The following is a 14405-nucleotide window of genomic DNA, read 5'->3' as shown; positions in this document are numbered from 1 at the left end:
GGGTTATCCTTTCCCGCACAATATGGCCGCTAAAGCTTGGCTGCGCAGTCCGCATACACTATGCAGACTGCGCAGTCGTGGCAAGCTTTGGCGGCCGTATTGTATGGGGAAGGATAACATGACCCGTGGAGTAGGGTTGGGACCCGACAGGGGGCTGGGACTAGGCAGAATGAAACGGAGGGCGCGAATGGCGTCCTCTGTGGGTAAAAAATGTAGTCAGGTATTTAACTTTTTTTTCATTTTTGACCTCGGAAGTTCTTTAGGGCTCCAGAATGCAAGAAACGGCCCTGCTGGCTGTAGACTGAAATAGAAAGCTAAATGGTTATAGCATTACATCACCCAACGCCTTGTGTATCAATGGTGTTATCATGTTTATAAAAATGTCCGGGGGAAAGTGAAATGACGCTCCTATCATACGGTGCACATCAAGGATGCATCGCAAGCGTTAAATGTTGGTTTCTGTGTGTCAGGATTAATGTAGGGCACGGAACAGAGCTCTGCAAATATTAAGGTGGGTGTGACTTCCATAGCTCATATATAAACTTTTTCCCAGTGTCTGTGATTACTGGAACAATAATACTTACACAATGTCTAATCTCCCTGCGATCGCACTGCTCCTTCTCCTCCAGATCTCCGGTGAGTGCTGCTTACACAGCAGTGACATGCTTCTACAATGAGATAAAGATCTGCTTGTTATCATGCCTAATGCATAATGTTAATTGATATCGCAGACAGCATCAGGTGAAGCACTTGAGCTATTAGATGCTGTTACATATTGCTGCTATAATTATGATTGTTATAATAAATAATAATTTATGTAGCACTATTATCCTCTGTAGTGCTTTATCAGATCTACGGCATATCAGGAGGCTTTTCTGTTACAGAAAAATATATATTTAAAGAATAAATGCAGAATTATAATCTAAAAGCAAACCTGAAGCGAAAAAAAAATTGTGATATAGTGAATTGTATGTGTAGTACGGATAATGAATAGAAAATTAGAAGCCAAGAAAAGAGTCTCATATTTTTATTTTCATTTATATAGCTTTTTTTTTTATAACATTGCATCATACCGTCGCAGTTGCAGTTTTAAAACCACACTCTGTCTTTTAAGCGATAAGATAAAGCAGAAATAATGAACTGTGAACTCTCCTTCTTATCTCAAGCTGTCTCTCGGATTTTTAAGTGCTTCAGAAAACAACTCTGTATTCATGCTAGTGGGTCGAATAGCTCAGAAAAGCTCCTTTGCATAGAAAACAACTGAAGTTTTTTAACTGTACTGGAAACAACATGAGACTTATATCTGTGCTTATAATGTTCCATTTCTTAGCTGTACTACGCATACAATTAATTTTCTCATAAGTTTATTTTTCCCCAGGTTTGCTTTAAATTCTCAAGGAAACAGCCACATGCTGATATGCAGCAACCAAACACATTCCATCAGAAACCAGCTGTTTTCAGCAGGACTACATTAAACTGCAGATAAATAATGCTATTAGTTTATTATTTGCATATATCAATACTATTATTACATTTACAATATGTGTATTTTAGTGGTTTTATCTTTTGCCCAAAACAATTGCTTGTGATTATTCTTTGAGCCCTTTTCTGATGACTGCTGTACAAATGCTTAGTTGGGCTATTTACTGAGTAGCCGATTTTCAGATCTGCCAGTTGCAGCAAGATCTACAATTGCAGTAGACTAGGTGCCCATTTTGTAATTGATTTTAAAGAGACTCTGAAGTCTCCTAAAAATGAGGTTTTTACTTTAAAAACCTCTTTAACATAATTGCCCCTCCTAAAACGCTGCATCCCTAAAACGCTGGCACTTTCTTGGTCGTGGATTTTGCTGCCCTAAGGAGGCAGAGCTTTCGGTTGTAGCTCTGCCTCCATGCGCGTCAATCGGCGCTGATCGTACTGAAGACTGAGAGGGGCGGGGAGAGGCGGCGATCCGTGCTGATGGACACGTGTAGAGGCAGAGCTGCAGCCAAAAGCTCTGCCTCTATGCGGAAGGAGCCCCGCGATGTGCCCGGGTAATTTGGGATGATTTATGGCGTTTTCAGCCGTGGGGATGCAGCGTTTTAGGAGGGGCAATTATGTTAAAGAGGTTTTTAAAGTAAAAATCTAATTTTTAGGAGACTTCTTCAAGTTCGACTGATTTGTTAAATTGGAAATACTCATTTGGAAATAATTATTTGCGATCCACAACTGCAATTTTTTCTTATATAATTCAATCAATTCAATTGGAAAGTATGTACACTTTGAGGAAGCTGAGGCTCGATAATTGTGCATGTCTGTACCACCCTTGGCACACTGGAGGAAAGATGAATATTATATTATTCTCTTAAAGCTGAAAGGCATGCAACAGCGTAACAACCTTTAAAGAAAAACATTTCTTAATATGTCAATTCTGCAATAAATCTGCAATGTATCGATTTCCTGCTTTGATGAAAGCACACAAATTGTTAACAACCTGTGCTTTCAAATTAGCCTTTCTGCTGTGGCAGTCAGCTGACACAGGGGAGTGATCAAATTACAACTTGTGATTAGTCACAGATGAGGGGGAATTACACAGGCTAAACCCTCTAAATACATACAGGGTGCATTTTTCTCTGTTTTCCTTCTGTCCTGTGAAAGAGTTTAGGTCCACTTTAACAATCATCTCATGTCTGTAGGGAGTGTTAGATTATGGCCATGAGATGCTTTTACTAGCCTTTGAAAAGGACGTTACCAGTATTTCTTGTATGCCAGGTATTTCAGTGGAATTACTTTGGGTTTTTACTTCTCTTCTATAATTTTTGATTGGAGGGTGAGGCCTAATTGCCATAGCAGTGCATACAGGGGAATTATGTTTGGAATGTTGAGCTGTAGTCGGGTTTACATAAGACACAGTTACATGTTGGCAAGACTGATGGGCCAATTATAGAGAACATGTGTTCTTTTCACCCCATAAATGTGGGTGGTGATCTGACCTGTACTGTTGCATGCAGACTACCTTGTAAAACATCAAAGCAAAGGCTGAGGTATATCACATGGCTTTGCTACCTTGTCTGCACCATTGATTTAAAAAAATGGGCCTCCAGTGAGCTTCATGGATCCCAAAATTGGTTGTTTTGGTCCACACATACTCCCCTCCCCCTTGTATAATTTTGCAAACATGTGCTGAGCTATTATATAGATGAGCATCAGATATCAGCTACAATTTGTAGCTTGGATGCCAAAAACATACATGTGAAGCCTTATTGGCTCAACAGCATTGCCTAAACCAAGGGTTCCCAAATTAACTAATTTGTCTAACAAACCCACCGGAAATTGTTGCTAGGACTCAGAGAGGGAATAGTTTTTACTTATTTTAGCCATTTGGCTCACCCTGTGCCCAACTGACTGTGGCATCAGCCACCCCAACGGGATTGTGAGAAGTCTTTTCTTTTAGCTGCATTAACAAGCTTCTGTCAAAATATAAATAACAACAACTTCCAATTTCAGATAAGATAAGGACACTATGGCCGGCAGGAAATTTAACACACACACCCTCCCCCAACCCGTTAGAAAGTTTACACAGTGATGTAAGCTTGTAATCTAGGTTATGTTTGTTGGTTGAGGAACAGTAATCTGTAAAATAAGCAGTACATTAACCCTGAGCTGGAGAAAAAAAGGCAGAAGTGATTTAAATATTGGCATCACAGAGAAACAGTAAAGATGGAAACCAGCATAAATATTATTTTCTTTTTTCATTTCACATTTAAAATCCTGATGCACTGCCATAGATGTATCAACCTTACGTCTATGGTGGAGCCCAGGTCAGGTGCAGCGAGGGAAAGAGCATGCACCAAAGAGAGAGAGACCTGTTTTAGTATGGTCTTCCTGTTCATGAGTTTGAGGAAAGGATACAAAAGTTTCCTTGCCCAGGGTGCCAAAATGCCTAGAAACAGCCCTGATTGTACTATAAAGACTGTATCTGCAGTGGGCACCTTTATTCGGTTCAAGGTAATAGTTTTCTCAACGTTTCTCCAATGTCTCAATTGTTGCATGACCAGGAATTTACTGTAGTGATGTGAGAATTACAGCTGTTTAATGCAAATTTCCTGCATATAGATATTTGGCCAATCAAATCAATTACGATAAAATCAGTTCAAATCTGCATACAAAAAAAGGAGAGAGAAGAGAGCGCCTCTGTAGTGCAATACCTTTAATACAGTTTGCAAATTGCAAATTAATTGCATGTACAAGATTGCATAAATTTGCAAGCATATCTCACATGCTCAATGTTCCACTCCTCAGACGTTGGCCGTGGACAGCGGGGGACATCAACAAGGGTACGTGGTAGGTCTGGATCCAGGCAAGCTCCGTGTGCCGGGCGATAATAATGATGCGTTTCGACACACCAGTGTGTCTTTGTCAAATCCCACCACTGAGAGAGCTGCCCTGGATGCTACCTTTCCTCCTTTCATTGTCTGACACTGGCATTGGAGAACTAATTCACTTTGGACATAATATCCTTTAGTCCTGGTTGTAACACGCAGCACGCATATATTTGTCTATTGTATTGTTTAATCTGCATATAGTTTGCATTAAATGGGTTTGCAAATTATTAGCATCTAACTGAGCATCTCAGTAGGGACTTGATTATTGATTATTTATTATTATTGATTATTTGTCAATAGAAGCAGTATGTGGCTAATAGTACTTTTTTCTTTGAACATTAAAATGTAGCAAAAACATCATCCTGTTTTCTTTGCTGTTTTGCAGGTTCACTGTGTGCAATAGACGGTAACGTATACATGTATTGCTAATTGACTCAAAACAATAAAAACATTAACTACATGGAATGAACCTTGAATAAATATTTATTCAATATTTTTTGAGGCAGCAAACTGAGCACACAACTGATTTTGCCTTCTGCTAAGTTAGATGTTAGCAGGCAGCGGGTGACTGATCAGTTCCCTTTTTTTTGTGTTGCTCCCTGTTTTCCGCCAACTCTTTCATATGTAGTAGCTTTCTTGTCCAGGTGCCCCGTGGACTTCAGCTGCCCAAGGACGGGACCTTTGTGGCCTTTCCAGAAATTCGTCCCTGGACCTTCACACATATGTAGGAACACCAGTGGAAACTAAAGGGGTTATCCCATTATCCCATATTGGGTAGTGTTTCTGCAGACAATGCAAAAGTAACATAAGCCGAGATTAACTCAGTCAGCACACTTAAAGGTAACCTGTACAGGAAAAAAAGTGTCAACTTCCAGAGACATCCTCCTCCTCCCCATTCAAGTGGTATCCCTACATGAAACCTGTTGACAAGGGCTTGTCAATGGCTCAGGCATGCGCAGTAGCACAGACCCACCACTTGGGCTTCAGCAGAAAAAGCCAAGCTCAGTCGGGTCCATGCTATTGCACATACATGAGACACCTGTGCAGTAGCACTAACCCGATTAAGCGTGGCTTTTTCCGGGACTAAGCTGCATAGCTTCATAACGTTGCTGCTAGGTCATGCTTTTGCTAAACCCGGGCCATGGGGTAAGCAGAGTGTTCCCTGGTGTCTAGTGGCCGCCCTCCCTCCCTCCCTGTGTCTCCTAATTTCAGAGTACAATCAGCAAAAGCGCATGTCACCTGATCTGGGCTGGACAAACTGCATGCGACTCCTCTGTGTCTTCTTCCACATACAGCTTCTAGTGTTTGAACTCGATCTCTAGTTCAGCAAGTTCAAACACTAGAGGCCGAATGTGAATAAAGACACAAAGGAGTCGTGCTGTAGTGTGTCCAGCCTGGATCAGGTGAGGTGCACGTTCACTGTCTGTACTCGATGGAAGTGGAAGTGAATGGAAGTGAAGCATCACCAAGTTTTTTCTTCTAAAACTGTTCTAACCAGCAGGGGGAACTGTTCTGCATGATAGTAAGAAACGTCTCAAATCCTACGTAATAGCGGCAGTTTAGCATGGATTTCTAAAGCTTCACTACAGTTAAGAAAAGTGAAAATCCATCCCTAAACTGCTGTAGATGAAGTGCTTCATAACAGTTCTACAGAGTGTGCAGCAGTGCAGGCTAGATGTGATTTGTGAAGGGCTCCTCCCCTCTCACTCAGAGCCTGCTGACAGCAAATGTGCTGGTTACCTCAGCAACAGTAGTTTCCCTCACACACTGCACCGTCTGAGAGACCTTCCTAACTTCTCCAATTCCTAGGGCCCGTTCAGATCAGAAATGCGGATGGCCATGCGTGCGGAACGCGTGCGGACCGCAACGCGTACGAACGCATGGCCATCCGTGTTTGTGTGCGTTGCGTGGCTGATCCCATCACTGAAAAGTGAATGGGACAGCCACGCGTTTTTGCAAAAATTGCGTGCAGCATGCGTTCCCGGACCGCACAGGTCCGGAACGCATGCAGTGTGAACATCAAACATTGCACTCTATGCAATGTCTGATGTCGTGCGTTTTGGCCACCTGCACGCGTTTCCAAAACGCGGCTGGAAACGCGTGCAGTGTGAACGGGCCCTAACAGTTTAAGAAGGAATCTGCACTATTTAGTGATTTCTTAGGATCTCTGAGACAGTTCTGCATGGATTTCTAAAAACCTACTAATATTTTGTCTCAGACACTCTTGATAAATGTGTGTAAAGACACATTCAAATCTATTTAAACTCCCTCCATGACACACAGTATTTTAACGACCGCCTAACGCCGATAGGCGTCGGCAGGTCGTTAGTGGTTTCCCATGGAATCGGCCTTTCCATGTCAGTTCACGGAGGGTGTCTCCATGAATAGCCTGCGAGCCTCCGATCGCGGCTCACAGGCTAATTGTAAACATGCGGGGAACAAATCCCCGCTGTTTACATCATACGGCGCTGCTGCGCAGGGAGGGCGGAAATCGCTGCGGAGGGGGGCTTTGAGGAGCCCCCCCCCCTTTCGGCCACACAGAGCAGCGGTGATCAGACGCCCCCAGCAGGTCATCCCGCTAGTGGGGAAAAAAGGGGGGGAGTCTGGTCGCCCTGCGTGGTTCCCGATCTGTGCTGTGGGCTGGAGAGCCCACGCAGCACAGAATCACCAAAAAATAGCCCGGTTCTTAAGTGGTTAAGCATCAGATATGTCATCTTCTGCAATTATTGAAGGTAGATTAGATAAGGAAAGGGAAAAATATGTAAAGATTAATTGCAAAAACTATATTACAAAGGGGATGTTTCTCTTTACCACATGCTGGAGCTCTCCTATAAAGCAAACCTGAAGTGAAAATAAACATGTGAGATGAGTAGTCGTATCTGTAAAACTGTATCCTAGAGAGGCATTTCCTGGAGTCCCTTCTTCTGATTTTGGGTTTAAAGTGAACATGAGGTGAAAATAATCTGATGAGATAATGAATTATATTTATCCTCCTACTCCTAAAAATGATGAATCCCGTGGTTTTCTTTTATATTTAAAGTGAACCAGAGACGAAGCACCCTCATGTATTTTACCATACAGTATATACTAGTGGGGAGATTAGAGAAAACACCTACCCTGCTCTCTGCTTCATCCTTCACTGCTCAGTCTGCTTGTTATCAGCCCTGATAAAATCCCTGACTGAGCATTCAGTCTGGCTTTGCTCAGGAATCATTATAGCTGAGTCTGTCTTCTCTGATGTCTTTTCAAGCCCAAGCCTGCCCCCTTCTGGCTCTGCTATAATGACTCAGCTATAATGATTCCTGAGCAAAGCCAGACTGAATGCTCAGGAGAGGATTTTATCAGGGCTGATAAGAAGCAGGCTAAGCAGTGAAGAATGAAACAGAGAGCAGGGTATGTGTTTTCTCTAATGTTCCCACTGATATATATGGTAAAATACATGAGGGTGCTTCGTCTCTGGTACACTTTAAACATTTACAAAGTAGGTTGAATGTCTTACTGTCTTTAATCAATGGCAGCCTATTTAGTGTACCAGAGTTTAAAAAAAAGGTCAATAGTTCATGTATTTTATCTCTCCCTGCCCTCAGAAGTTGTATTCTGCCAGGAAAACATTTCTGGCTGTAATTTGCTTATCAGGGATCTTTACTATATTCCCGACAAGGTACTGACAAGATAGCAGCTGTCACTTCCATGCCTAGAAATTAACTTATCAGGCAGCAAAATTAAACAAGTAAAACAGCCTGGTTAGTAATCTGTTTTGTACTGTACATCTTTATTTTATCATGTCACATATTGCCTTGTATACACCGGGGAACTGAAGTGAGAGGAATATGGAAGCTGCCATATTTATTTCCTTTTAACCAATACCAGTTGCCAGGAAGCCCCGTCGGTCTCTCTGGCTGCAGCAGTGTCTGAATAACACCAGAAACAAGCATGCAGCTAATCTTGTCAGATCTGTCAATCTGTCAGAAACACCTGGGGCCTGATTCACAAAGCGGTGCTAACAGTTAGCACCCTGGTGAAAAGCCCTTTATCATGCCTAAACTCAGTTTAGGCATGATAAGTTTAGGTGTGCTAAGTTTAGGTGTGATAAGTTTAGGCATGATAAGTTTAGGTGTGATAAGTTTAGGTGTGATAAGTTTAAGCACCAACTGCGTTAGCACCGCAGTGCACAGCTGATCAAAAGTTTTACGCTAGCAAAGACTGGTGCACTTCGTATAAAGTTTAATGGCGCTGCTTTGCGTGCGGGACTTTGCAAGCGATCTAAACTTATCTAAACTTAGCATGCCTAAACTTATCACACCTAAACTTATCATGTCTAAACTTATCACACCTAAACTGGCTTTTCACCAGAGTGGTGCAATGGTTATCATGCCTAAAGTCTCTAACTGTGTTAGCACCGCTTTGTGAATCGAGCCCCTGATCTTCTGCATGCTTGTTCAGGATCTATGGCTAATAGTATTAGAGGCAGAGGATCAGCAGGACTGCCAGGCAACTGGTATTGCTTAAACGGTCATAAACATGGCAGCCTCCATATCACTCTAACTTCAGTTGGCCTTTCAGATCTTAGAGAAATGATGAATTGATGATGTATTGTGACAGTGTTGTCTGTGTTCTTTCCTAAGATGATTATGTTCCACCGTGGGTTGTCGGTCTCCTGGCACTGGTGGGAATAGTGCTCTTCTTGTTACTTATTGCCTTTGCACTTATAGTAAGTTACAGTTTAAATAAAGAAATTTATTTTGTTAATTTTTTTTCGTAAATTAATATATACAAATGGGACATTTAGTTTCTTTTTTTTTTTTTCGGCCTGTTTTACTGAAAAATAATATATTGTTAATTGTTGGTGAGCGAAAAACGTTGTGTTTTTTTTTTTTTTTTTAAAGAGAGCACAACCTGGTGCTTATGTTTTGCACGCATAAAGTGTGTAGCTCAGAACCTCACTTGTGTATCTGTGTTGCTGAGTAGAGATGGGCCGAACGGTTTGCCGGCGAACGGTTCCAGGCGAACTTCGGTGGTTCGCATTCGCCTGGACCAGGCGAACTTTTGCAGAAGTTCGATTCGCCCCATAATGCACTATGAGGGTCAACTTTGACCCTCTGCATCACAGTCAGCAGGCACATTGTAGCCATTCAGGCTACACTAAGCCGTGGAGCCCCACCCCCCTTATATAAAGCATGCTTGCCGGCCATTACACTCACTCGTGTGCCTGCTAGAGACAGACTAGGGACAGCTGCTGCAGACTTGTTCTCCTAGGGAAAGATTAGTTAGGCTCTTGGCTTGCTCCTGGCTGTTTGTTATTGCTAAAATAGCACCCCTCAACAGCTCTTTTGAGAGCTAATGTTTTCCTGATGTGTTTTTTTTTGTGTGTTGCTCACTGACACTGACATTATACAGCCCTATCTGTTGCAGCTGGACCTTGGTAATTGTTACTACTGTGCCAGCCAGGCCCTGACTAACTATCTATACAGGGACACCTACCTATGCCTACCTAACTACTGGGGCACCTACTTACCTATACGGGGACACCTACCTACCTACCTATACTAGGGACCTACCTATGCCTACCTACCTATACTGGGACTTCTACCTATGCCTACCTACCTATACTGAGACTCCTACCTATGCCTAGCTAACCACTGAGGCACCTACCTATGTCTACCTACCTATACTGGGACTCCTACTTTGCCTACCTACCTATACTGGGACTCCTACCTATACCTAGCTAACTACTGAGGCACCTACCTATGCCTACCTACCTATACTGGGACTCCTACCAATGCCTAGCTAACTACTGAGGCACCTACCTATGTCGACCTAACTATACTGGGACTCCTACCTATGCCTACCTACCTATACTGGGACTCCTACCTATGCCTACCTACCTATACTGGGACTCCTACCTATGCACAGCTAACTACTGGAACACCTACCTATGCCTACCTACCTATACTGGGACTCCTACTTATGCCTACCTACATACAAGAAGATAATAAGGTCGTTGCTTCATTGTGGACAGACCAAATTTGATCAGCTGGACAGTCACTGTGGTTCTATCATTGAGCTACCACAGCCCGGTGACCATATGGGCTGGAAAACCGCCACGGTCTGCACTCTCACCATGGTGCGCACCAGTCCAGCACGGCAGTCACTACACAAACAGCTGTTTGCGGTGCGTTACACGGTGAGTTTGGTGTGTCAGTGTGAAGCAGAACTCTAATTACACTCCCTGATTGATGTATACACATGCAAGATGTTTTAAAGAACTTTAGGCCTGCAATTTAGCATTCAATGTGATTTCTGCCCTTAAAACTCTGCTTTGCGTCACCTCCAGATTTTTCCCCGGGACTTTGGGCATGTATCCCACTCCGCCATGCCCCCCTCCAGGTGTTAGACCCCTTGAAACATCTTTTCCATCACTTTTGTGGCCAGCATAATTTTTTCTATTTTTTCAAAGTTCGCATCCCCATTGAAGTCTATTGCGGCTCGTGAACTTTTCCGCGAACCGAACCTTCCGCGAAGGTTCGCGACCCTAAAATCGAAGGTTCGGCCCATCTCTATTGCTGAGAGCAATGATGACATCAAGGCCGTGTTTATAGTTTTTCCACCCCTTGTCAACTTTCCTGTTGTTCCCTATCACTGTGTAGTGTAGATCTCATAACCGTATAAACTGAATTTTGCATGAAAATTATGATACAAAACCATAATGTGATATTTCCGGCAAAGTCATAATTCATTTTGAGCGTAACCATAATTATGTCATGTGAAAAAGCAAAATGTGCAAATAAAATGCTACTTGGAAACTGGAAAATCAAAAAAAGCAGGAAATCGTAAATCTAAAAGCGGAAATCAGAAAAACGGAAAATCAGAAATTGGCATTGGTGGGAAATCAGAGCTTTCACGGAATTGGGACTGGGCATTTTCAACCATCTCTAACCATAAGGTTTTTTTTTGGAATTGGTGTTTTAACTTGTTCTCACTGCTCCTTACCATTCTTGTTTGGCCGAACGTTTTTCTAGCATTCTATGCAAAAAAAATAATAATTTATGACATCTGAATTTATAATGTCACATAGCATAGACACATGGAGGACACATGTGAGATACAGGAGCACACATGAGGTACAAGGGGGACACAGCAATTAGGGAGAACGTCTACAAGATGCTCCTGGACTATGGAAGCACCAGGTTTAGTATATTGTTTTCCCTGGCTTTTGCCCTCTAAACCAAGGTGCGTCTTATAGACCAGAGCGTCCTATATGCGGAATAATATGGCAATTAGCACACTCTCTGTAAATTGCTTTGGACATTAGTCTCTAACACCCTATGGGGTTGGAGATGACATTATTGGACTTTGCATAGATGACTTATTTATCACCTAATTGATAAAAATAACCTCTCAGCACATCAACAAGCAAAATAATCACTCAAAGTAACGGCCAGTGCACACCAAAAACCGCTAACAGATCCACAAAACGCTAGAGGTTTTTGAAGCATATTTTAGAGAGATTCCAGGCATGTTTAGAGAGGTTTTCTAAACATGCCTAGCGTGTTTTGGAACGTTTTTGTGTAGCAGATGTCATATATTGTTAGAGTAAAGCTGTTGCTGAACAGCTTCTGTAACAAAAACGCCTGGAAAGCCGCTCTGATCTAGCGTTTTTCAGAGCGGTTTTCCACTTTCCTATACTATCCTATTCCTATACATTGAGGTAGAAACGCCTCAGAAATCTAAAAAATGCTGTTTTCTATCCCCAAGCATTTTTAAAAACGCTCATGAACCGCTCGGGTGTGCACTAGCCCTCAATTGTTCTTGATTAACTTCTTTTCAGTATTACAGGAAAACAGGTGAAAAAGCTTTGTGGCGCTGTTTTCTGAATAGTATTATAATAATATACAATAATCTGTTTCTGTTCCTGGGCAAAATAATTAACTGGATAAGAAATAATCTTTGTTTTTCTCCATTTTATCAGCTCGCATTCCGTCGTAGAAGATCGAGAATTTAAGGATGTTAAATAAAGTCATCTTGATGCAATAATTTACCTCTGGACATCCATCACTCTGATCACCACCCTATCGTACCGACCACGAGGAAGGATCCGCATGTGTCATGATCGTGAAATGATCGTCTCTGATTGTTTCATTATTGTTTACAGCTGGTTTGAAATATAGAAATACTCACTAAAATAAGATAGCACTGTATTCCACGTGGCCTGAGATCCAATTGTCTGCTATTGTTATATATATATATATATATATATATATATATATATATATATATATATATATATATATATATATATATATATATATATCCTGAAATGTTGATACACATTAGTACCTCTCCTGCACACTTGACTCAGTTATCTTTACTTATCAACTGTGCTTGATAAATCCTCAGAGATTGCTATGTATAGTTAAATTGTGAACAGGGCTTTGGAAACTGGCATACAATCGATGGTAAGGAAAGGAAGACTGTCATGGAGAAATGGAGGTGCTTCGGGACATTTCCAGCTTCACTTTTGCTGAGACAGATCATAAAATGGGGACTTTGAGTGACAATATTTAGATCTATTTTTATAGATCACAAATATGTTCTACTACCTTATGTTGCAGTCAGAGACTTAAGGGAAACCTGAGATGTCAGTTACTGCAGTATTTATACTTACATGGGGCTTCCTCCAGCCCCACGTGGTCTGTGGGCTCCCGCTTCATTCTCCCTTGGTCATCTCCGCTAATTCAGCCAGTTGTGCTCCTCTGCACATCCATGGCCCAGCTGCATGAGTTCCCCTGTGTTCCTGTGGGAAAGAGCGCTCCGCGCCTGCGTGGCGGTACTGCACAGGTACAGAATACTCTCAGCCGGGAAGCGTGACGTGGGCACGTGCATGCACAAGATCATGACTGGCCACGACTGGCCAAAATACTGATGGTGACCATGGGGAAATGGAACGGCCAGGGAGGGAACCCACGGACCACATGATGCTGTAGGAAGCCCCAGGTAAGTATAAATACTGTTGCACCTGCCATCTTAGGTACACATTAAACAAAGATATACTTTTTACTGTGAAATTGCCCATACAATAATTACTAATGTCAATCTATTTATTAAACTATATTTAAAAATGGTATCGCATTGAATGAAACTTGTTTTGTATTTAATTTAAAGGATTTTTAGAAAGCTGTCACTAAATTAAAGGATATATGGGGTGTATTCACTAAACTGAGGTAAAATGTACATGGGCACATGGGGCACTTACATTTTACTGGGTGTCATGTTAACTATGTAATGAACATTATGCAGTTTGCATAGCTCACAATTTATACACGACATACTTGAATGAAGTGCATTTATGCTAATTGTAACATTTGTGGCTTGGGCTCATCTGGGTCATATTCTAGTCTCAAAGACTGTTTTCTGCTTTTGATCACACAAAGCACTAGCATAACAGTAGCCCCTCCTTCCTCCTACCTTGTAGAGTAGCGCAGGAAGCAGTGCAATATTTACTTGGTCCATGCTGCGTCGGGTCTCCTTTTCTGCCTGGGAGCCGCACGCTCTGTGTAGTGTTGGGCGAACATCTAGATGTTCGGGTTCGGGCCGAACAGGCCGAACATGGCCGCGATGTTCGGGTGTTCGACCCGAACTCCGAACATAATGGAAGTCAATGGGGACCCGAACTTTTGTGGTTTGTAAAGCCTCCTTACATGCTACATACCCCAAATTTACAGGGTATGTGCACCTTGGGAGTGGGTACAAGAGGAAAAAAAAATTAGCAAAAAGAGCTTATAGTTTTTGAGAAAATCGATTTTAAAGTTTCAAAGGGAAAACTGTCTTTTAAATGCGGGAAATGTCTGTTTTCTTTGCACAGGTAACATGTTTTTTGTCGGCATGCAGTCATAAATGTAATACATATAAGAGGTTCCAGGAAAAGGGACCGGTAACGCTAACCCAGCAGCAGCACACGTGATGGAACAGGAGGAGGCGCAGGAGGAGAAGGCCACGCTTTGTGAGACACAACAACCCCGGCCTTGCATGAGGGCAAGAAGC

General features: G+C 42.2%; 1 long non-coding RNA gene across 1 annotated transcript in view; it reads right to left on the bottom strand.

Moving 5' to 3' along the window:
- Positions 1-584: 584 nt before the first annotated feature.
- Positions 585-14405, bottom strand: part of LOC137528165 (uncharacterized) — a 93835-nt gene continuing 80014 nt past the window's right edge. Inside the window, exon 4 of the long non-coding RNA XR_011023302.1 lies at positions 585-668. This is a non-coding gene — a long non-coding RNA (uncharacterized lncRNA). The remainder of the gene's footprint in view (positions 669-14405) is intronic.

The sequence above is a fragment of the Hyperolius riggenbachi genome, chromosome 8, assembly GCF_040937935.1.
Source record: "Hyperolius riggenbachi isolate aHypRig1 chromosome 8, aHypRig1.pri, whole genome shotgun sequence".
In the NCBI taxonomy this organism is placed as follows: domain Eukaryota; kingdom Metazoa; phylum Chordata; class Amphibia; order Anura; family Hyperoliidae; genus Hyperolius; species Hyperolius riggenbachi.
The sequence above is the reverse complement of the archived record's forward strand: the minus strand, read 5'-3'. Positions and strand labels throughout refer to the sequence as shown.